General features: G+C 42.2%; 1 long non-coding RNA gene and 1 pseudogene across 2 annotated transcripts in view; both read right to left on the bottom strand.

The window, feature by feature from the left end:
* LOC308634721 overlaps nucleotides 1–24,447 on the bottom strand; it is a 63,731-nt gene that overhangs the window by 22,294 nt on the left and 16,990 nt on the right. The gene's annotated exons all lie outside the window — the stretch shown is intronic.
* Nucleotides 17,703–18,016, bottom strand: LOC308634656 (cytochrome c oxidase subunit 6C-like; annotated as a pseudogene). Its single transcript has one exon. The product of its transcript is annotated as a cytochrome c oxidase subunit 6C-like (transcript).

The following is a 24,447-nucleotide window of genomic DNA, read 5'->3' as shown; positions in this document are numbered from 1 at the left end:
TGGGAAACAAAACAAAACCTTAACCCCTTTTTAAAAGTGGTTATGGCTTTTACTGGGAAAAAAAATTTAATTCTGCTGGAAAAGTATAGGGTAGAGTAGCTTTGCAGAATTGTATCAACAGCACCAGTGATTTAAGCTTGTTTTTACCTTAACGGATGACCCTAACTCAACGGACTTCTTTTTTCCAAAAGATGCCAAAGATTTCAAGTTCTATGTGGTTTTCTTACTTTTTTATATGACATAACTAAAATATGATGAATCAGTCGGACTTTAGACAGATTATCACAGATTATCAGGTGAATTTATGCACAGAAAAAAAAATACTCCCACCTCCGAACGAAGTGAGAATGAAGAAGAAATACATACAATTTCTTTCTTTTTTTTTTTTAAAGAAATTCAACACAAGAGCATAATTACCTTTAATAATTTCAAGTAGCCTATGTTCATGGGTAAAATGTACATGAAAATATTCAGAATACATTTTATTTTCAAAAATAAAAATATCTTACTGAGAAGATATCTAAAGTCATTTACCTGAGAATTCATATATGTTTGGTAAATTGATTTACTAATCAGAGAAGAAACTACTAAATTTCTCTACTCTCCTTTCCCCCATCACTAAATTCTCTTTTCATTTTTTTCTTTCTTTTTCTTTTTTTCTTTGTTTTAACTAGTTACACATGACAGTACAATGATCTTGACATATCATACATTTGAATCAGATGGGATATAATTTCTCATTTTTCTGAGTGTACAGGTTGCAGAATTATATTGGTCATGCAGTCATGTATATACCCTCAGCAATAATAATGTCTATTTTATTCTGCTGTCCTTCCATTTCCCCCTTTCCCTTCCCTCCCCTCCCATCACATACAATTTCTTATAATAATAATTGTTATTTAGTGATTATAAATGACACAGCCCATTCTGAAGCACAATGGTGAACAAGTTAGAGACAAAAAAAAAAATCATCAATCCTTTTGATAGTAACTCCTAGAAATAACTCCTAGAAAAATAAAGGAAGTACAATGTGTATTCCAATGTTAGCCAGAAAGAGGAATAAGGGACTACATGCATGAGAAAATGAGGATTGACTAAATTCATTGTCATTTGGCTAAAGTAGGAGAGAGTTTGGGGACAAAAACTAGTAACAAACTCCATGTCCAATAATAAAGACATAATGTAGTGAAACAGCATTGATTTGATAGACTATACATTCATTAAAAACAATAAAAAGTTTAAATTTTAAAAAACTTGCATAAAAATATAGAAAATAATTAAAATAAAGTGCTGGAGTACACAAAACTGTATTATGTTTCAATTGCAATAGTTTGAAAATGTGTCATTCCTCTGCTGAAAGCCTTCAGGGACTCACCATAGCCATCAAGTCTCAGCACAATCTCCTTAATAATGCCCATCAGTGCCTTCTTTTGCAGGGGGCTCAATTCTCCTCATTGTCTATCTACCCTGGCTCAGGGAGTTTGCAGACCTTAGCAATTGCCCAAGCATATCCCCTTCAACAATCAGGAGAGGCACCTCTGAGACCTTCCCCACGAGGCTCTGAGGAGCCATCTTCACACTGCATTGCAGGGACTGTTCCTTCTCCAATTATCCCACGGAGATGAGAACTTATCTGGCTTCCTTGCTTCTGTGGTCCAGAACTTGGCATGGGGCTTGGCACAGGGAGGAGCTCAGGGGTATGCATTGGATGGATGCAGAAATAAAAAAGTGATCAATGAATGAACTGGTGAGAAGAATCTGAACAAATATCATTGCCACTAGCCTCCCTCATTTTAGTGAATAGCTGAGTGCATTTATCCCTGTGGGCCATGCAGTGAACAGAGATCAGAAGGAAAGACAAAACATAAAAGACAGTGGCATTGGGGGGTAATTAGCAGATCCCTTTTCAAAATTATTTTAAATACTTCAGGGAGTTTGCAGGATGAGGGTCATAGCTTTATTCATATATAAATCATACACCATAAAGCTCATCCATTTAAAGTATAAAAAGTAATGTTTTTTAGTTTATTCACAAAATGTAAAATGATCACCACAATCAATATCTGAAGTTTCATCACCATAAAAAGAGACCCCATGCACTTTAGCTATCATCCCTGACAATCTCCCTACATGCATGCCAGGCAACCACAATACCACTTTCTATTTACTTATTTTGGACCTAATAGGTAGTCATTTTTGGATCTAATAGGTAGTCATTTTTGTCTGGTTTCTTTCACTTAGCTTCATGTTTTCAAGTTTCATCCACATTGTAACTTGTATTTCATTCCTTTTTATTTGGAATGATATTCCATAAAAATAATAATATATAAATAATATAAAATAATAATATTCCATTGTGCGGATGTACCACATTTTTCTTATCCATTCATCAGAGGATGGCTATTTGGGTTGTTACTAGCTTTGGATTCTTATAAAAAAAATCCTGCTAGGCACGGGCACGTGCACATTTCTATGAGGACCTAATATTTTCATTCCTCTTGGATTTATACCGAGGAGTGGAATTCTTGGTCCACATGGTAATTCTATGTTTAGCTTTTTGAGGATCTGTAAGGTTGTTTTCCAAGGTGGCTGCACCATTTCACATTACTTCCAATAATATAGAAGAGTTCTGATTTCTCCACATCATTAACACTTATTTTTCTGGTGCTTTGATTATAGCCATTCCAATGGATATAAAATGGTATTGTGGTTTTGTTTTGCATGTTCTGATGACTAATGGTATTGAAAATCTTATGTGCTTATTGGTCCTTTATATATTAGACACTATTTTAAAATCTTTTTTTAATTTAGAAAACTGTTTAGAATGAAGAAATGGTTTATTTTTAATCAATATGAAGTAGATAGGTCACTCAGACTTTGATGATAATCACAAAAGGCAAAACAAACCCATAACACTTCTCAGAGGAGGACATACAATCAATCAACAAGTACATGAAAAAATGCTCAACATCGCTAGCAGTCAGAGAAATGCAAATCAAAACCACCCTAAGATACCATCTCACTCCAGTAAGATTGGCAGCCATTAAGAAGTCCAACAACAACAAGTGCTGGCGAGGATGCGGGGAAATGGGTACACTTGTTCATTGTTGGTGGGACTGCAAAATGGTGCAGCCAATTTGGAAAGCAGTATGGAGATTTCTTGGAAAGCTGGGAATGGAACCACCATTTGACCCAGCTATTCCCCTTCTCGGTCTATTCCCTAAAGACCTAACAAGAGCATGCTACAGGGACACTGCTATATCGATGTTCATAGCAGCACAATTCACGATAGCAAGATTGTGGAACCAACCTAGAAGCCCTTCAATAGATGAATGGATTAAAAAATGTGGCATTTATACACAATGGAGTATTACTCTGCAATAAGAAATGACAAAATCATAGAATTTGGAGGGAAATGGATGGCATTAGAGCAGATTATGCTAAGTGAAGCTAGCCAATCCTTAAAAAACAAATGTCAAATGTCTTCTTTGATATAAGGGGAGTAACCAAGGACAGGGTAGAGACGAAGAGCTGGAGAAGAAGATTAACATTAAACAGGGATGATAGGCGGGAGGGAAAGGGAGAGTTAAGGGAAATTGCATGGAATTGGAAGGTGATCCTCAGGGTTATACACAATTACATATAAGAGGAAAGGAGGAGTAGGAGAAAAATTATATAAGTGGAAGAAACGATTTATAGTAGAGGGGGTGGAGAGAGAGAAGGGGAGGGGAGGGGAGGGGAGGGGAGGGGGGATAGTGGAGAATGGGATAGACAGCAGAATACATCAGTCACTAGAAAGGCAATTTGTAAATCAATGGAAATGTAACTGATGTGACACAGCAATCTGTATACGGGGTAAAAATGGGAGTTCATAACCCACTTGAATCAATCTGTGAAATATGGTATATTAAGAACTATGTAATGTTTTGAACGACCAACAATAAAATAATTTAAAAAAAAAACATAAGGGACAAAACAAATAATAAGCCTTCTTTTGGGAATGAGTGAGGACAATAGTCCCAGAATCAGGTGATAAAGTTCATTTCTAACTCTGAGCAAATTATTCAGCCTCTCTGATCCCTGGTTTCTAGATCTGTAAAATGAACTAGTAATATCACCTATATCATAGGGTTGGTTTAATGATTAAATAAATATCCATATAAAGCTTATAGGATGGTTCCTAGCACACAGTAAGAACTCAATAAATTCTTGGTGAAGGAAACTAGGTTAATTACAATTAATCTTTTTTTTTCAACTATCAAAATTCTAGGAAGCTTTATTATGCAAATGAGCATCATAATCCCAAGGGAGAAATGTTTGTTGTCCTCACTTAATTGATGATGCAATCTTGTTTCATGGGTCATCTGGCAGGACAAGTGGTCCAGGAATATGCTTTGGAAAAGGCTAATTTACCTCTCCTCTCTTTAAAAGGTCAGGAAACTGAGGCCCTAAGAGGAGCTATCCTAGGACATCAGTCACTTGATAACAAATACAAATAGAAGACCCAAGCTCCCCTGGTCCCCCACTCTTTCCATGAACTTTGAGATCTTTCCATGAACTCTTCACCTTGGGAGTAGGCAAAGATGTCCTGTGTTCCGCCCACCTACCTATTTAGCTCACCAAGGTCAGTTCCTGCCGTCTCAGACCATTCCTTACATTATCAGGAGCTGGAGCGAGAGAAATGGAACCTCATATAACGTATGTCTAAATACATGACAGGTCCAAGTCAAGCTAACAAACTGCTGAAGTAGGTATGTTCTATCCTCCTTCCACGGCCAGCAGATCTTCATAATGACCTGAAAGGACAAGTTCAACTTCAGAACCACTCAGTGTTTCTCAGTGAGCAGCAAGTGTGAGGTGAGACAAGGCTGAGGCCAAGGCCACACCCATGTCTTCCTATCCCATACTGTGAGGGGAGGGACATTGTTCGCTTGCAGATAGACCCACACTTGATCTACAGGCCCCTGTGACTGTGGTCTCTTCATGCCCCCTCAGAATGGGGATTGTGTCATGAACAGTGTGGTAGACTCTCAAGTCAGATGCTGGGAAGAGATCCATGTGTGGAGATGGTTCAAGGCTGCTTGGGCAGGATACAGGGGTCCCAGACACCTGAAGTGAGAGGTACAGGAGCTCTAAGAGGTCAGAGTACCTCATCCCTGCAAACTCATTGCCCTGTAGGAAGAGCTACAGTGGAGTAGGACCAGGGCAGGGCTCTAACTGAGGAGCCCATGTTCAAGGGCAGAGCTGTTCACTCAGTCCCTCTCAGTGCCACCAGGACCATTGCAGAGAAGATGCCTCCAAAGAAACATCTGTGAAAATGAGATTGAAAAATCTCCTCCTTGAATGTTGTTGTTGTTGTTTGTTTTTTTTTTTTTTTTTAACTGAAACAGCTCTCCAGATCCACTGGGGATGGCTAGCCCAGAGATTATAAGCAGCTATGCAGGGAAGATTCCATGTGACATACTGAGGCATACTAGGGGCACACCAAGGTGACCTGGGGACACTTTGGTCAGACTTCCTCTGGTAAATTAGGGAAGATCAATAAAAACCAGAAGGCAACTCAAGCTCACATTATCTCTGGATAGTTTACTACATGTAAAAAATAAGAACTTGATGATGGCAAGCAGATTGTCCATTATTATTAATATGATCCGAGCCTGCTCTATGGCTCCTCAGCTAGTTGGAAACATATTTTCAGTTCTAATATTAAAACCTATTAGGATTTTTTTTTTTTTTGCTAAAGCTAATACAACAATACAGGTCAGATCCATTATAATGAAAATTTCAATTAAGAAAGTGCCATATGTGCTACTATAAAGAGAGAGAGACAGGGTGGGGAGGGGAGAGGGAGAGAGACTGCAGTGGCACATATAGCTGGGATGACAATGGTTTCATCCCCTGCAGGTGCATGACATAATCATGCCCTCAGCCTCTGTCACTGTGACCATATTGGAATAGGAAATTCCCTTCTCCTCCTCCTTTAAGTCTTATGATGCTCCCCTCTGTTCCCAATAATCTCCTGTTCTCCACTGTTTCCCCAACCCTGAAGACCTGACAACTGATAAAATTGATGTTTGTTTGTAGATCCCTTGGGTCACAGGGCTTTTGGTATCCCAGAAAGTAGGAACTCTGAAATAGGACACACACAAAAAAAAAGAAAGTAAAAGAATGGAAAACTAAAGAGCAGGGGCCTGATGGGCACAGTGACACACACTTGTAATCTCAGTAATGTGGGAGGCTGAGGCAGGAGGGTTGCAAGCTTAAGACCAGTCTTGGCAACTTAATGAGACCCTGTCTCAAAAGAAAAAATGTTTTTTAAAACGGGAGTTGGGGATGTTGCTCAGTAGTAGGATGCCTCTGGGTTGTCGATCCATCCCTAGCACCTAAATTTAAATATATAGATAGATAGGTATATAGATAGATATCAGGGACTCAAATTGAATTGTAAACTCCACCTCTGGCCTGTTGGGGCAGGACTCATGGGTTTAAGAACCTAACCTCTGGGATGAGACTAGCTGAGTTTGGTCTCGTCTCTACAACTCCCTCTTTTTAGAACAGTGAACAATTTACTTCATCCCTCTGAGCCTCCGTTTTCTCATTGTAAATGGAGATAATAACATCGGTTTTTCACATGCCTCTGGGGAGAAACAAATGAGATAATGCATGTTAAAGCACTTAGCAAGGGCTGGTGGACAGAAAAAGTCAGTCCCTATTGGTAATTATCTTCATCTTTATCTTTACGTCATGGACAGGCAGTAGTTGGTGAGAAGGCACACAATTTAACAGGAAATCTGGATCTGTCATACCTCTAAGCCTTTGGGCTACCCAGTTCACTTCTGTTTCCTCATCAATTAGTTGAAGATCACCACACACCTCAGGTTTCAGGGAACTAATGATAGTGAAAGTGTTTGCAAACTATGTTGTGATTCGCAAGCATAGTTTAATATAATCACTTCCAAGCCAGCACCAAGTCCCTAAAAGTGTTGGACACATGTCATCTGTAAGAGTCTGTTCAGAATGCAGACTGACTGTCCGGGCAGTTGAGTAATACCTAAAAGCATTGTAAGAGTCCAATGATACAAAACAAACAAGTCCAAAAATGTAGAAACCTGAAATCAAAAGGTCTGAGATGTACAGAAGAGTAGTGATCATGAAGGCACTGTCTGACTGCTTCACTTAATGACTTAGCAGCTTTCAAATAGGTTGTTTATACTTTAAAAACTCATAATTGATATTTAATAGCATGGCCGACTTTCAGACCTAAAGTCTATAATGGTTTGTCTCTCATGATTATAATTCAAGTGCGATGGTTTGAATATGGTTTGTCTTCAGCAATACTCATATTTAATTGCCAATATAATAATATTGAGAGATGTGGGCCCCTTTAAACAGAAGGTGGGGTCATATGACCCCTGCCTTCATGAAGGGATTAATGTAGAACCGGTGAGAGTGAGTTAGTTACAAAGCAAGTTCTGCTTCCTTTACTCTCACATGCTTCTTCTCTCACCGTGTGATCTCTTCTACACATGACTATTTTCCCTTTCTGCTTTGAGACCTTTGCCAGAGGACAAGCATCATGCTCTTGGACTTCTAGAACCATGAATCAAAACAAACCTCTTTTCTTTATAAATTATCCACTCTTGGGTATTTTGATACAGCAACAGAAAACAGACTGAGGCACCAAGAGTTAAACAGGTCTGGCTTTGCTGACATGCACCACGATGGCAGTCATTCTTGAGCTAACCAGACCTGACCTGAGTGTTCTGCTGATGGAGGCAGCCAGTGAGCTGACCACTTGGCTCAGTTCATGGCATTTTCAACCTTCTGGTCCCAGTTCCTGGCTAACAATGATGCCCTCTGAAGGCCCTTTCAGCCTGGTCATTCTCCAGGGCAAAGTGAACTGATTATTTACACATCACTTTTCTTTTCTTGGACTCTTGAGTCCTGGGAGTGTGTTAAAACATTTTTACCCTGAATCTTTCACTTGATAAAAAAAAAAACCTCAGGGGAAATGGAAGAGGGGGAGTGAGTGTTGAAGAAAAACAGAAGAAGGAAGAGAAAACCAGTGCTCCCCCATCTCTGCCACGCCTCCCCAGGTGAAGGAAGGGTGGCGCCATGGTTGCACCAACGTGGTTCTGAGGCGGAAGCAGTTTGGGGAAGCAGCGGCCTGCAAGGCTCAGGGGAGCCACCAACCCCTGAGGGAGGTGGCCCTGGTAAGAGGCTCAGTCTCAGCTGACCACGGGGAGGGCAGCCCACGTGAGGAAGAGCCCAACACCTGGAGCAGGAGCTGAAACCCCAGGCCCAATGGAGAGTACCAAAGCTTGGAGCCCATCCTCCCCTCCTGCTCTGCTCTTCACCCCCATTTCCTCTTAGCTGTGGTTAAAGAAAAAACACCACGATTAAACCAAGGCCCCTCACATGTGATTTCTACCTTCCCATTCAATTAGGGGCGGCCTTGAGCCTCTGCGCGTCCAGGCACCCCATCCCCACCCTGGCTGCCCCTCTTTGTCACTATCCCCCTCCTGCCCCTCCTTCTGCTCTCCTGGTCAACCTTTCTCGTTCCCAGTCATCTTTTCCAGATGCCTTGAGAGATATTTTCTGATTTCTCTGCTTCTGGTTTCAGGAACTTAGAAGCTGGGTTAAAATCTTATATGGAGCCGCCCAAAGGCTCTTCTATTGGTCAGGAAAGAATATGAGTGGTTGGTGTTTTAATAAGTGAAATCAGCATAATGATAAAGTCATTTTCTTGTGAATTTTCCAAGAATGCAGACTACTTCTATTTCTTTGCAGCCTCCATAGAGTCCAGCATTGTGCCTACTCAAATATCTGTTAAATGCCTCGGCCGATAAATAAATGAATATGGAAAACAAAATGTGACTTTATTTCACTGGAGCACATGCAGCCACCACAGTGTCAACTGAGCCAAAGAGCAGAGATACACATCTTTAGAGAATCTTGGAAATTATCTGGTGAAGACATATATTCACTTAACAGTTAGCATAAGTGTTATTCAAATGTAAATGCTGCTGCTAAGGTTTGTTCTCTTCCATGGGCTAACGTTTTCCTTGTTGACATTACTAATTTTCTTGCAAACCCTCTTTTGTAAATACAGGCAGTCTGTAAATTCTGTTCACGGAGCTCATGTCCCACGGTATCGCTGGGTTACTTTACCCATCCCTCTGCCCTGCTGGATTCACTTAGCTTATTCTTTTCCACAAATGTGCATTTTATGCCTTTCCCATGCCAATCTGTATGCTGAGGGCTTCTGACAAATTACCTAAGAAGGTACTGTTATTATCTCTACTTTTCAGGTGAGAAAAACCAAGGTCAAAGTTGATCAGGTAGGTTCTCCAACTGTCCCAGTTTGCCCACCACTGAAGTAGTTCCCGAGACATGAGCTGTGCCATTTTGAAACCAGGACATCCCAGGCAAGCTGCCCCCGTTTTCCAGAGACTGGGGAATTTCCCAGGAGATGGGCCTTTCAGTGCTAGACTGGGAAATCCCCATGCAAGCTGGATGAGTTGGTCACCCTACTCCAGTCATGTGCTTGAAGCCACACAGCTGGTTCACAGTGGAGTCAAAACAGACCCATCTGATCTCCAGGGCTCATTTAAAAGTCCTGACTTGCCCAGTCAACCTCTAATCCTACCTTTCTGGCTACTTCTGAAACATTGCATAGTCGTTGCCCAAATAAACACTATGTTAGTGAGCTCTTCATCACTGCAATATCCAAGATGATCAACTTAGAAAGAAAAAGGCTTATTTTGGCTTATAGTTTTGCAGTCCATGATTGGGTAGATCCATTGCTTTTAGACTTCTGGTGGGGGTGGGGCAGTGCATCTGGGCATAGTAAAACTGTTCACCTCATGGCCAGGATACAAAGGAGCGAAAATGAACTGGCGTGGTGGCACACACCTGTAATCCAGTGGCTCAGGAGGCTGAAGCAGAAGGATCACGAGTTCAAAGCCAGCCTCAGCAAAAGAGAGGCACTAAGCAACTCAATGAGACCCTGTCTCTAAATAAAATACAAAATAGGGCTGGAGATATGGCTCAGTGGTTGAGTGTCCCTGAGTTTGATCCCTGCCCCCCCCAAATGAGAGCGACCAGGGTCCCACAATCCCCTTTAAATGCACATCCCCAGTGACTTAAAGCCCCTCCTAGGCCCCATTTCTTAACATTTCCACTAACTCCCAATAGTGCCGAGTGCCGAGCTGGGAACCCAGCTGATAATACATGGGCCTTGGGAAGACACTGAACATCCAAATAATAATAACCACCCTCCCCAAAAATCTCTTTCCCTGAAACCAACTCTGCTAACTCCAACTCTGATAAGGAATAGCTAAGAGCATTCTAATAGCCACTTCCAAATCTCTCAAGTCCTCCCCTCCTTGTAATTCCTTCACCACCAGCCTGGCCCAGGTCTTCATCTCCTGGGTTACCAGGACTAAAAGGTTTCTCTGTCTCCAAGTGTCCATCTGCACATCATCCTCAGATTCATTCTCTAGAAGCCTAGAAACTGGAAGAACTCACTGTACAACCATTCATCTCACATGTTAAATAGTGAAGGCAAAGATATTTAAGTGGCTCCTCCATGACTGCACCAGGGAAGAACCCAGTGAATACCTCCATCTTCCAAACCTATAGGCCAGCATGCTCCAAAGGACCTGCCCTCACTTCTCCTGTGGTTCCCCTTGGCCACAGAATAAATCCAAACTCCATATCCAGAGCCCCTCCCAGCCTCCTGGCCTCCCAGCAAGACTGCCAAGTGCCCTCTCTGCTCTGCTAGACTGGTCTGGTCCTTGCAGCTGCAACCTCTGGATCACCTCTTCATCGGCTGCTGTTCTTGCCCCCCTCCCTATCTTCCCTCCATCACTAAGTAGGGTTTTATCAAGCCCCTACTATCAGCAAAGGTTGCTCTTGAAAAGACACAGAGGAAGAAGACACATCCTCAAACAAGCACCTTACTCTTCAGCTCAGTTTCCCCTGCCTCACACTCTCCCCTGACCCCTTTCTTCACAGATTTCTAGAACAGGTATGTCTGTATTGTGACTTGGGGCATCAAAGCTATTCAATCTCATTTTCTATCTGGCCCATGTAGGTGGGTCTCAATTTCCTAAAAAGACTGTCAGGTCTTGGGGACAGCATTGCTGGAAAACCTTTCTTCTCCTCCCCACAATACGTCTGACCTTGTACATAATCACTGCTCGTCGAGCTGAATTAAATCCGTCACAACAGTTTCTCTGTCACAAACAATTCTATGTGACAATTTCCCCCCTCTGGATTCAGCATAGAGAGCAGTCATTTTGCCGAAGAAAAACTTGACTGGGTACTATTTTCACTGCAGTCTAGAAGGACTAGAAGTTGAGATCAAATTGACCCATTTACATTTCTTTATTCCATCTCTGCCAAGGAGCCTGCCTCCTTCCCATGCTCTTCCTCCACCCCCAGACATCTTGGAGAACCTAATCACCACCTTCTGAGTTCTCCTTGTCACCTTCCACCCCCTCAGCCAAATGCACACACCACCTCAACACTGAACCACAAATCAAAATCTTAAAGTTCAAGAACTAAAAAGAAGGAGAAATTGAATCATTTTCCCTTGATGCAAAGTACTGTGGATATTCCTGAGCAGCCCCAATGCCCCTTACAAGGTCCTATTACTAAAGCCAGGGCAAACCAAGCGGGTTCCTACTTCCCTCACCAGGTTGAACAATAGGTCATAAATTCTACTGCCCGGATGTGAGACCTTGGGCAAGGAAACTGCTCCACGGCTCTGAGATTCAGATCCCTCAGCTACAGAGCCCTCTAGCCTAAGGACCCGCCAGCTCACACATCCTGTGACTCTCATTCCTGGGCCCTCTCTCTCCACAGCATAACCTGCTCCAAAAACAACTCCAGCGCCAATAAATCTTCCGTCACCAAACATGGTTCTTCTGTTGCCCTATAAAAGATAGGAATATTATTTCTTTTTTATTTTTTTTAATTAAGTTTGAGGCTGAGAAAAGCTCATGAAAATTGCTAGCTCACCCTAGATGGAAAGGCACCCCCTGTAAAAGGGCAAACAAGCCTCAGGGGCTCTCAACTGTCCTTTGGAGGCAAAGCTATTCTAAAAACATTGGCAGCTCGATTTCAGCAACTGTTCATCATCCCCAAGCTGCTTCCCATGTCAGAAGAGAACAGTCAGGACACCAGGAGCCGCCCTCTGAAAAGTCAAACCCAGCTTTGGCAATTTGTGGATTCCTCCTTTGAATGACACACAGGGCGCCTCGGGATCCCACTGGCCTTTCCTTGCAAAGAAGGGAATTCTGTTTAAGCCACAATTCGCCTTCTAAGGAGAGTAGTTCTTGATAAAGAAGAAACCAGCTGGGTGTGCAGCTCTGTGGTAGAGCCCTTGTCTGCTATGCACAGAGCCCTGGGTCCAGTCCCCAGCCCCACAGAATAAATAAATAAATAAATAAATAGGAAATCCTTTGGATCTGCTGAGATTCTTAATGAGTCTGAATATGCAAAATGGGTCCATAGCTAGGCGTGGGGGGGAAGAGTTGAATTGTTCTGCATAACTAATGAGAAAAATTAGAATTCATGGGAGGAACCCAGGAAGGGGGGGAGTGAGAAAAAGATGGGAAGATGAAGAGAAGAAGCAGGTGAGGCTATTCTATGTGAAGTTCACTGCCTACTGAAAAATCCCAGGGACTGGAGGCCAGAACCCAGATGTCTATCTTCAATGCAGAGTTGTATACCATTAAAATAACACCCCCCCCCTCCATCTTCCTCCCAAAGTCACTATAAAATCTTCCCTAAAAACTCCCCCATATTTGAATGGATTTTTTTGTTTATTTGTGTTGCTGGAACTCAGGGAAAGGTTCCATTTCAGGTATGAGTCAATGTAGACTAGAACAACAGAAAGAGTAAAAACCACAAAGAAAAAAAGGAGAAGTTGGCAGCCAGGGTATTTAGAAGAAAATAACCCCCAAAGAATTTGGAGAAACTGTTGAATATTCACTGTGTACTGAATTGGAAATAAGACCACACACACACACACACACAACACACACACAACACACACACACACACACACTGAGGGAACATTTGTCCAGGTCTGGGCCCAGATGCATGGTTAGGCTGGCTGGCTCCCCTCTGAGGAAGGTGAGAGAGTCCTGGCCATTGGCCAGAATTCAACATCATCCTCGGGAGAGGAGGTACCTGCTAGCTGTGCAGGAATGTGGACATGCACTCCAGTTGCCCCTCATGGTAAGGGAAACACAGCAGGAAAGTTTGGCTGGATGAGGTCTGGATTTTTTTTTTCTTGATGGTCTAGTGCTTTTACATAGAAAATTTGAAAATGTCTAAAAATCATGGACCTCAAAGATGGAAGTTGACTTGGCCTCTAAATACAGCCCCTGTTGAAGGCATTAGAGAGTGTGTGAATATACTCCTAGAAAAACTGAACCAAGAAAGGAGTGAGAAGGGTTAGATGACGGGAAAGAACCAAATTCCTGACAACCAGACTATAATCCCAGAGAAAAAATGGAGACTAGCCATGCAAACTGACCCTTCTATCAATTGTTTTTGAGAAAGAAACTGAGGGAATGAGGAAAAGGTCAGCAAAACCTCAGACAGAACATTCAGGTCCTAAAGCTTCTACCTTCCCACGTTTTATATCTTCTTTTTTATTCATTTTCTCACATGCACTTACGGAATACCCAGTAAAAGCCAGATAGATACTGGATTTTTGGAAATGAGACGAGCAGGCAAGACCCGGTCCTCCTGGACTTACCACAGGAGTAAACAAGGGGGAAAGTGCATGAGTGAGTGAGATGGGTTTAGGCTAACTAAGTGTCCTATGATCAAAATGAAGCAAAGAACCACAATGGAGAACAACGTGGGGTGGAACTGCCTTAGAGAAGTGGTCAGGGAAGGCCTCTCTGCAGAAGGCTCATTTGAGCTGAAAGTAACCAAAAAAGAGCCACCCTTAAGAAGATACTGAGGAAGGCATCCTGACAGAAGGAAGGAAATGCAAAGACCTGATAAGGACAAACAGAGCCATGGGATGGAGCTGGAGATGAGGGGGCCCGTGAAAGCCACCATAAGGCAGCCATCTCTAGCACACTGCCATGGAAAGGGAACTCTTTACTGGGCTGGGAAGGCCATTTTTCCAAGAACGGAATCATGGAGTGAGCTCTCCACCCATGGAGGAAGCTCCAGGAGGGGTGCTCACTGAGCAGGTCCACCAGATGGCTCCGTGTGAAGACTGGCCCTCAGCTTTCTCCTCCCATAGCTGACGTTTTTCCTGTTCCAAGGTAGCAGCAATTTTTTTTTCTTCCCTCACTGAACAAAAGCTTCTTTAGGGAACAGCCACTTCACTTTTTTTTTTTTTTTTAAACAAAAGGAACCAAGAGCAACCAGCATAATAGGGCAGCCCTGGCACAAGTTGCCACGGCCATCCTAATGGCTGAAAGAACAACTCCTGTTAGCCAGGGAGCTCCTCCCTGCCTCATTCTCAAGCCCCCAGGTTTTCAAAACCCTTTGTTGAACCCACTGGTTTGGTCACTCTCCTTTCCATGTAGATAATCCTAGGAGGAAAAATGAAAACCAGCAGCCCAGGCCACAGGCCAAACGCCAACTCTCCAAGGAGGAGACTTGCCCAGGAAGTAATGACTTCTAAGCACTGAGCAAAATTTGGAGTGCTAGTGGGCGTGAGAATGTGGGGCTGAGAGAGCCAGAGGGGCAGGATGAAAAAGGCAGACGGAGGACTTGCTATTTTCACCAAGATTTCCTTGCAATGGTATGTATTATTAAATCAAGACAAGAATCGCTCCAGATGAACATATCCTAGAAATGTTGTTTGGTGTGAAAGAAGGAGTTTCAGAGGCCAGCATCAGCCAGCACCCGGAAGCAGAGGGCTGTAGGTCTGGTTAGTGGGCCAGCAGAATTTATCAAGGAGCTGCTGGGCCCGAGGAGCCTTGGGGGACACTCTGAAGAGTCCAATGGGAGAAAATAACCATCTTTCAGGCACTTGCAATTTCATGTCAGTCAAGGGCATTCTCTCCCATGGGAATTCTCACTTACTGGAATTCTTTCCCTTGTTTTCCACTGGTTTGGATTGGCCCCATCCCTCCCCTGAGCTCCCACAGTCCTTGGTACATGTTAGAGCAGATCTGGCCCCAATAGATGAGGACCTCCCAGAGTCCAGGCCCCCATCGTCATCCTTGTCTGTGTGCTCTGCCCCAACCCAACCCCACACACAGCACCTCCCAAAGAGCAGGGCACCTGGCCACAATGTCACTGAACACAATTTGATGAGGAAACTGGAAGCACAGGTTCAGAACCCAGGGGACAGTCTGTGCCGTGAGGAAAGCATCAAGTGACGTTGAATCTGGAAAGCATCTCCTCTGCATGGAAAGGCCAGCACATGGGTAGCCTTGAGGAATGGTACTGGGTTTGTGTGGTGCTCCTATGGGACAGAATTTCAGAAGTGGAAAATTTAAAAAAGAAAAAATTATTAGGTCCCCCTTGCCCTCCGTTTCTTCCCCATGTCCTGCCATTGTGCCTATAATCTTTAAATGATTCAAACTCATGAGAAAGGGCAGTGAAGGGACCTATTTTAAGTGTAAAGCTGGGAGAGCAACTTGTTTAGGTATCTCCTTTTTTTAAAAAAAAAAAAAACAAAAAAACAAAAAACAAAAAAAAAAAAAAAAACAAGGAAAACAAACCCAGTGAGTTTCAACCTGACTCCAAAGGGTTTACGTTAGGCAAACCTTGTCTGGTGGCATGGAACTAGGGGACACCTTATAGCAGAATCATCAGTTCTCTTCAAAATGCAGATCCCAGGGTTCCACCCACACCTACTTTGATCAGAATCTTGGGGACTGGGGGTGGATTCCAAGAAGTTCCCCAGGTGGATTCTTACACCCATGCTTTAGAATCTCTGATCTCTAGGAAAAGATTAAAAAGTCTCTGGCTCTAGAAATGGATGGTGGGGAACTGAAGTGGACCCTCTCCCTAGAGTGGAAAGGATCATTTCAGGAAGCTATGCTCTGGGACAAGATAGGGAACAAACCCCTCATCTTATTGTTTTAGTCAGCTTTTTTGTTGCTGTGACCAAAAGACTTGATAAGAACAATTAGAAAAGGAAAAGTTTACTTTGGGGCTGGAAATTTCAGAGGTCTCAATTCAAAGATGGCGGACTTCATTCCTCAGGTCCTGAGTTAAGGCAAGACATCATGGCAGAAGAGTGTGGTGGAGAAAAGTGGCTCAGAACATTGCACCAGGAAGCCGAGACACCCCAAAGGCATGCCCCACCAATGACCCACCTCCTCCAGCCACACCCTGCCTGCCTACAATTGCCATTCAGTTAATCCCTATCAAGGGATTAACACATTAATTAGGGTTAGGCTCTCTTAACCCAATTATTTTACATCCAAGCTCTCCAGCATTGTCTCACTCATGAGCTTTTAGGGTACACCTCATATCTAAGCCATAACTGACATCAAACACATGATTCAAGGCTGCTGTTCTGCTTTTTATCAGTATCCATACTACCGCTGTTGTAACCAGAACTTAGGGACCTTCCTGCGGTAACTGGCAAGGGTGAATAAGTGAATGGGCAATGGGGGTGGGGAGGACTGAGAGGGCAGGAGAGAACAATATTGTTCTTAAATTTATATATTTATATATAATATATAAAATACATATTTAGCAGTACTGTTAAGGTTGTTCTTAATGCTCTGTTCTCTTCCATTCCCTGACACAGGTAAACACACACACACACACACACACACACACACACACACACACATAAGGATCTATATGTCATGATTTAGTTCGTTTTGACAACTTTGGGGCAGTCTAAAGGTGAAGAAATAACCTTGGAACACGAAGTTATGTGATGACTTTTCTATTTGACCAAAAAGAAAGAAGAAAAGAAAAAGGAGGAGGAAACAGCCAGGAAGGGCCCCTGGGTTAATGTTTTTGTAACAAGGAGGAAGAGAGGCCTGCTCTGCTGGTCCATTATCTTTTCATGAAAGTTATGAGTGTCATTTCTCCAAAGACACTCATCTGGAAGAATGGCGAGATTGATTATATTATGATTATACAAAGTGGCTGTACCATTGTACATTCCCCACCTGCAATACATAAGGATTCCATTTTCTGTTCGTTCTTACCAACACATTTTTATCTGAAGGAGAAGATGAAGATGAAGATGATAATAATGATTGTCACTTTAGTGGGTATGAAGTGGTATGTCTTTATGGTTTTGATTCATATTTCCCTGATGGCTAATGATGTTGAGCATCTTTTCATACGCTTATTGACCATTTGAGTGTTTTATTTGGAGAAACATTTATTCAAATCTCTTGCCTATTTTAACTGGGTTTTTTTTTTTTTTTTTTTAGTTGTAAGAGTTCTTTTCTGAGTTTTAGACCCTTATCAGCTATATGATTGGCAAATATTTTCTACCATTATCTGGGTTGTCTTTTTACTTTCTTGATAGCAACCATGAAAATCAAAAATTGAATTTTGATGAAATCCAAACTTATTTTTTATTGTTTTGCTGCATGTATTTTATCTAAGAAATCACTGCCCAATCCAAGAGCAAAAAGATGAACATTTTTGATGTTTTTTTCTTTCTTTCTTTTGTATTCGTTAATGTTTATTTACCAAGAAAAACTGTTCCCTAGCCCACGTACTCATGGTTTATAGTTCAGGAGCACAAGTTAATACAAACTTCTAAGGAGCGCAATACAAAGAAATTCTTCATATTCCAAAATCACTTTGCACTCTGAAAGATACCAGCCCTCCTAATCTTCTCAAAATCTTTCATGGAATCATAATTTCTGTAGAAATCTGCGTAATGCCTTCTTTCCTGGCTCAGCCACACCAAACCTATAGAGAGCTGCAAACCTCAGAGCAACCATGAATGCTCCAATAATATGCAACTGCAGATGCTTGGCCAGAAGACCCCACATCTGAGGTTTCATCAAAGCCCCGGAAGCCATAGCAGTTACTATCCTCCACACCAATGTCCTTCTCAGTTGATGGAGAAATGGATGGTCTGATGTTTTATTTTAAGAATGTTATAGTTTTAGCTCTTACATTTAAGCCTTTGACCAATATTGAGTTAATTTTTATATATGGTATGAGGTAGGGGTCCAGATGTATTCTTTTGCACAGAGATATGCAATTATCTCAGCACCACTGTTGAAAAGAATTCTTTCCCCATTGTCTTAACAAGAAGACACATTGTTGAAAAAATGTATTTTTTAGTTGGACACAATAGTTTTATTTTGTTTATTTTTATGTGGTGCTGAGGATCAAACCCAGGGCCTCAAACATGCTAGGCAAGCATTCTACCACTGAGCCACAACCCCAGCCCAAGAAGGCACATTTTTAAGACAACATACATCCATTTGACAGTCTAGCCATGGCAAAGACAATCACCCCCACAGTCTGGAATATGACAGCCAGGAATGCAGAAATTGGCTGGAGTATTTGTATTGAGTACCTACTGCGTAAAAATTCCAAGGGCATAATCTCAGCCCACCTCTTCCCTATATATATATACTAGTGATTTTTTAACCTCATTTAGGGTAAATAATCCAGTGAGATTATGGAGTTCTTAATATACACACTATTCTGCTTAAAATATTAAAAATTTCACAGATAGTCCCAACCAAGAAGTCTACCCATGGACCCTGGGTTAAAATTCTGTGCTCTTCTTTCCTTTCCACAGAGCTCATCCACCACCAGGGTTCCAAGGAACACCTCTCAATGCAGTTAACTTACTCTGTTTTATTTGCTTGTTTGTTTGTAGCCCAATCCTCTCCATTGAGCTTTACATTTCCACTTACCTCCCCGGGCATCTCAAGCTCAACACATTCAACTTCTCCTCCTCCCTCCCCCCACCCCAGCTCATAACCCCAACTTCCCTTTTTCTGGTCACAGTGCTGCTCTTCCCATCACCAGGCTCAAATCTCAAAGTCATCTTCACTTCTTCTTCCTCTCACCACCCCTCCCCCAACATCTAATCAGGTTTACATAATTGTTCCCTTTATTCTGACCACCTGTCAGTAGCTTGCCTGGTACAAGTGCTCTCATTCTGAGACTGGGGCCGATGCATTAGACGTCTGTGGATCCTTGCTCAGGTCTTTCCTTTGGGTTCTTCACTTTCTAATTTATTGGAGAACCAGATTTACTAGCTGAGAGAGAGATTCAGAGCATTTCACTCTGTGGCTCAAGGAATCTTTGTGGCTTGTCATGATCTTCCAAATTTAGTACAAATCAATTGTCCAGAATTCTAGACTTTCCCTTCTTTGACTTCAACCAACCATCTGGCCTCCTCTCCCAACTCATCCCAGAGACTCTCTACTCTAATTAAGTGTCCCCACTGACATTCTCTGCACTTCTGTGCCTCTAACCTCCACATGTAACCAGCAAGCTAATCCTGCTGGCTCAGTCAAGCCCTGTGCTGGGTTGCTACTACCTCCCTGAAGCCAACCTTCATTGCCAGCTGGAGGAGCATCACCCCATCTCTCCTCCCTGTAGCAATTTACTTATTTCTATGTGACATTTACCATTATTGTGCCTCTTTCATTCTTCTGAGCACACAACACGATGTCTGAACAAAATCCAGCAGTAGTGCTCAGGAGGGAATGTGAATCAGAATCACTTAGGGAACTTTGTCAAAATTCCCTGGTTGGGACCCAGAACCCAAGATCATGAAGAGTTTCCACTGACAATTCTGATGGACATCGCTCAGTAAGAACTATTTATCAAATTTTAAAATGATTGTTAAAATATACTCAACAGGGGGCTGGGGTTGTGGCTCAGTGGTAGCATGCTTGCCTAGTATGCATGAGGCACTGGGTTCGATTCTCAGCACCATATACAAATAAATAAAATAAAGATCCACCAACAACTAAAAAAAAATTTGAAAACATATATATATATATATATATATATATATATATATATATATATATACTCAACAGTTACTATGTGCCAGGCACTGTGAATACATGATCTCATTTAATCCTCACGGAAACCCTGTGAGGTATAAGTAATTTTATTTTTCCTTTTTTTGGATGAGAAAACTAAAACTTAAAGAGGCTAAGTTATTTACCTAAGGTGGACCATTATTTAAAAAAAAGAAAAGAGAATTACATGGGATAAAGCTCCTGAAGATCATTTATAAACTATTTCAGGAATTCAACAGTGATTTTCCAGGAAAATCTAGGTGCAGATTTAGGCGTTTTGAGCTGGTTTCTCTTTTTTCTTAACTATGTGAACTAGGACAAATTATTTGTCCTCTCTGAGCTTCTGTTTCCTCTTCTGTGGAATGAGCATAAAATAATTCCTATTGTAAAGTAATAGGGAGGATTTAATGAGTTTAACATGGGAAATATGAATGACGTGTACATAGCAAATGCGTAATAGGTTTGCTCTAAGTATTATAATAATTATTTTATTTAAAAAATATGCATCAACCCAAGGTGTTCATTCTTAGCCCGAGTCAAAAGTGTTGAGCTGAGTGTCACAATAGTTTAAATAAGTCACAGGTAAGACTGACTCTCAGTCTCCCAGGTAGGGCCAGAAATAATAAACAGAGTTTTACTGAGGGACTCCTAGATGTCAGGGGTTGGAATAGAGAGGTAATAGAGATACAGTTTCTACCTTCAAGTGGTTTATAATTTTTGTTACTGAGACCAGAGCCACTCCACCCAGGGGTATTTTCCCATTGGCCTGGAGACCTTGGGATCTTGTGAACTAGTCATGTCAGGAATTTCCTACTTCTGAACTTAGGAGTGACCAGTTTCTACAACAAAATATTCCTCTTCCAGACAATGAAGACAGAAATATGGAGCCACCAGGGGTTCGACCACTTCTACCACTGCCTGGAATCTCATAGTTCTCTAACTTCCCTTTAACACTAACCAAACATGGTCTAGTTCTGCTTTCTCTCCTTCCCAAATGTACTTTGGGGTGAAGAAAAGAGATGATTGTACATGATTATAATGTATGTTCTTTTGCAAAAAGATACACAATATTTCAGCTATTGCAACCTGCATTAGATTGCAAGGCTATTTTAATTTAACTCTGGAATTTGCATAGCATTTTTAAAATTTGTAGTTGTTTTTCACATACACCCTTTCAGGTAGGAATTATTGTGTTCACTTTATAGATAAAGAAACTGAAACCCAGTATGGTGGCCCATGCCTGTGATCCCTAGCAACTCTGGAGCTGAGGCAGGAAGATTACAAATTCAAAATCAGTCACGGCAATTTAGCCAGGCCCTAAGCAACTTAGGTGAGACCCTGTCTCAAAATTTTAAAAAAAAATATATATAAAGGGCTGGGGATGTAACTCAGTGGTTAATAAACTGAGCATCTGAGAGTGTTTGTAATTTTCCTAGGGCTTCTTAGCCAAAGAGCACCTTTGACCAGAATATCTGGGAGGGTTTTCCAAAGGAATAAAAAGTGTGGGTGGAGCTGGAGAAGGGACACCTTCTGCCTGTCCCTCTTCCTTCTGCTGTTTGCCTGGAATGCAGACATTACACTTAGTGTGCAAGTAGCTGTATCGTGACTTTGAATCTGGAAGCAATGCAAAAGAGATGGCAAAGCAGAAAATCCAAAGAAGCCTACACCACTATTGTCTTGCCACTCCCGACCAGACCGGATTGCCCTGTCTTTGGCTTTTTAAAAAACTATGTTCAAGATACTGTAGTGGAGCTTCTGTTCCTAATAACTATAAGCAATTCATCTAGCTATATAAAACTGTTAACAGTCACCAACAGGGACATGTTTTACCAAGTGATATCATATCCTGCTAAGTGTACCTGGGATCCACTCCCCTCTTTTTAAAGAGGGACTTAAACTATTCTCTCCCACCTAAGCTATTAAAATAAAAATGATAAAGTACATAAATACACATTTCTAGGTCTTCAGGATACCTAATAACACAAATGCTATGATTAAAACCAATCAAAAATATCTGTATCTGAAGGAAAGCACTAAAATGTAATATACAAAATGAAACAAATTTAAATTGGCAGAATCATGATTCATTCTTTAAAATATATTTTCAAAGTTGGCTTTAATATTTTTGCCTTATCCTTTGAATCAAAGAATCAAAAAAAAACTGCCAGGCATAGCCAGGCACAGTGGTGCACACCTATAATCCCTACTGCTCAAGAGACTGAGGCAGGAGGATCAAGAGTTCAATGCCAGCCTCAGCAAAAGCAGGGCACTCAGCAACTCAAAGAGACCCTGACTCTAAATAAAATATTAACAAGTCTGGGGATGTGCCCCTGAGTTCAATCCTTGCTAACAAAATATAAAAAAATAAGTTAAAAAAATTTTTTTTTAAATTATAAAACTTTTTAGATGCCAGGTTCTCCAGTTTAGTTGCTATTAAAGATCTTCAATTTGCTGAGGAAACATGAAATATAAAGCTGTTGAGTGTGTGAGGCCATCTCTCCTGATAATGATTAGTATATGAGTAACAGAAGGAATCATAATTTATATTCACTGTCTTAAACAAAACTGGGGAAGAAAAGGCCCCTCCTTGAACTCCAGGGATTCCTAGGGTCATCTGAAGAGGGACTGGGGTAAGGAGGGGTTCTTTAGGCCTGCACAGCCCTCGTGGCCAGATCACACCAGAGAAGGGGCCTCCCCAGCCCACAGACCTCCTGCTTCTCCTATCAAGAACACACAGGAAGTGGGACTCAGTCTCAATATTGGTCCCTTAGTCCCAATTTCCACTTACTTTTAGGGTAACAGCCCACTGGGGACAATTCAGGGCTCTCGAGACCACCCTCTCCTGGTCCAGTGGTATCTCTGATTTCTGAAGACAGCGTTACACTGCGCTCTTGCTTCCCTTCTGAATTCGTTCTTGTGGGCCGCACGGCCTCTCGTGGGATTTCCCCTGAGCTGAGCTGTGTGTGTTCTGTGGCAAGCGGCAGGTGGGTGCCACTCAGGGCCAAGTCCACTTCATTTGCTGAGTCATCAGGCCTGAGCCTGTGAGAAGAAAGGAGGTGTGGGCCAGAGGGGAACACAGTGTGGAGGGCACATGGTGTGGCCATCACCCTTGTCTTCCTGGGCAGTTGCTGGCATTCCCAGGTCAACCCCTTGGCGAGACTCATTGTGGCATTATCGTCTCCAAGGGTCGATGCAATGAGTGGAGGCTCCTGGAGTTTCCTAACTAGTCAAGGCCACACTGCAAGAAGTGGCTGTGAGCTCAGATCTGTTTCACCCCCAAAGCCCACAGTCTTTTCTGGGTTCAATGGCCTGCCAAGCACATGGAAAACTTTTAGTATACTTCCTAGTTTAGGTTCTTAACTTTATTTATATGCAGAAACACACTGTGCTTGGGGGATGATAACAGGGAAGAAATCCATTTAGCTATCCAAACCAGCACAACACAGGAGTTCACAGACCACCTCTGATGCCTGGCTGTCTGGTCCTGCTCCTGTGTGAACCTGGACCAGTTTCTCAGCCTCTCTGTGCCTTGAGTTCTTCATCTATCTGCACGTGGCAATGATTGTCACCCGCCTGGTTGCTTTGAGGATTGAATGAAAAGGTAGAATGCACTTAAAGCAGAACCTTCTGCCAAAGACTAGTTTTGAGAGAGGACTGAGGAGGGAAGAAGGAGCAACGAGGGGGAATGAGGTGGATTCTGCAGTCCAGATGGTTGAGGCATGTTGCAACTTTGCCACTCTGGGACACTTACCATGTCCTGTAATAAATTAAATCCCAAGTCCTGCTTTACAGAATGGGATCACTTTGTTTAATTTAGGCTTTCTCTAAATTTATGTACTACGCCCTTCCTCTCTGAACACTTATGAATGTCCCCTGGGATGGGGCATCTGCCAGCAACCTCTCCCTCACCTGAGCCTGGGGAGCCACTCGGGTGGCACTTGAGAATCTTCTGGTCCCACTGTAGTTTTTTTGTACCATGTTACTCAAGAGCCTGGTGGGTTTTTCCATTGGTCATATGTATGTTGGCCCCAGGGTTACATTTGAAGCTGATGAGTAATATTTAGAAGTCCCGCCACTTCCTAGTTCCTCTCATGGATATGTGATGTGGGCCAGTTAATTAACCTGCTTGGGTCGAGTCTTGCTTTCTACCAGAGAGAGAATCAGGCATGCAATGAATATAACTGCAACATCCTTTCAAACACAAGTTAACTGCACTTTGCTAAAAATGTCATACATGACCCCCTAGAACCAAAAGCAAAACACGAGAATAATTAACAAGACATAATAATGAACACTAAGACATATTTACTCACAATTAGAAACTGAAAGACTGAATTAGTCTTATAAAAGCCTGCAGGGTTGTTATGGTTCAAGGTGTTCCCCCCAAAGCTCACTTGTGAGACAATGCAAGATGTTTAGAGGTGAGATGATTGAGTTATGAGAGCCTTGACCTAATCAGCTCATGAATCCC

This window comes from Spermophilus citellus (assembly GCF_964194105.1).
Source record: "Spermophilus citellus genome assembly, chromosome: 15".
Classification (NCBI taxonomy): domain Eukaryota; kingdom Metazoa; phylum Chordata; class Mammalia; order Rodentia; family Sciuridae; genus Spermophilus; species Spermophilus citellus.
This window is presented reverse-complemented; position numbering and strand designations above follow the sequence as displayed.